We start from the raw sequence: 716 nt of genomic DNA on the forward strand, positions 1-716 counted from the left end.
AAGATCTGCGGGCTGCCTACTGCATACAAGGCCCAGATCTGGGTGTGAGGACTCAGCAGTGAATAAAACAGACATCTCTGCCCTCACGGAGTTGACATGGCAGGGTGGGGGATAAAGTTGGGAGCGCTGAAAATAAATGAGTATATCCATACTTTTTTTTTTTTTAAGGCAAGATAAATTTCCAATTTCAGATTGGTATTAGTGCTGGGAAGAAAATATTGATAGGATAGCAACCCGATTGGGTGACTCCTTGATACAGGGTGGTCAGGGAAGGCCTTCAATGACAAGGAACTGGTACTGTGGAAAAGTCTGGGGTTTCGAGCAGAGGGACCAGCCGGTGCAAAGGCCCTGAGGTGGGACGTTGGGGACCAGCCTGGCTGGAGCAGAGTGAGCTGGAGGAGAGTGTAAGACAGACGGGTGGGCGGTTGAGGGGCTGAAAAGGCACACAGCAAATTGGGAGTTCAGTTCAGTTCAGTCGTTCAGTCGGTCTGACTCTTTGCGACCCCATGAACTGCAGCACGCCAGGCCTCCCTGTCCATCACCAACTCCCGGAGTTCACCCAGACTCACGTCCATTGTGTCAGTGATGCCATCCAACCATCTCATCCTCTGTCGTCCCCTTCTCCTCCTGCCCTCAATCTTTCCCAGCATCAGGGTTTTTTCAAATGAGTCAGCTCTCCGCATCAGGTGGCCAAAGTATTGGAGTTTCAGTTTCAG

The sequence above is a fragment of the Bison bison genome, unplaced genomic scaffold (assembly GCF_000754665.1).
Source record: "Bison bison bison isolate TAMUID 2011002044 unplaced genomic scaffold, Bison_UMD1.0 scf7180017850463, whole genome shotgun sequence".
In the NCBI taxonomy this organism is placed as follows: domain Eukaryota; kingdom Metazoa; phylum Chordata; class Mammalia; order Artiodactyla; family Bovidae; genus Bison; species Bison bison.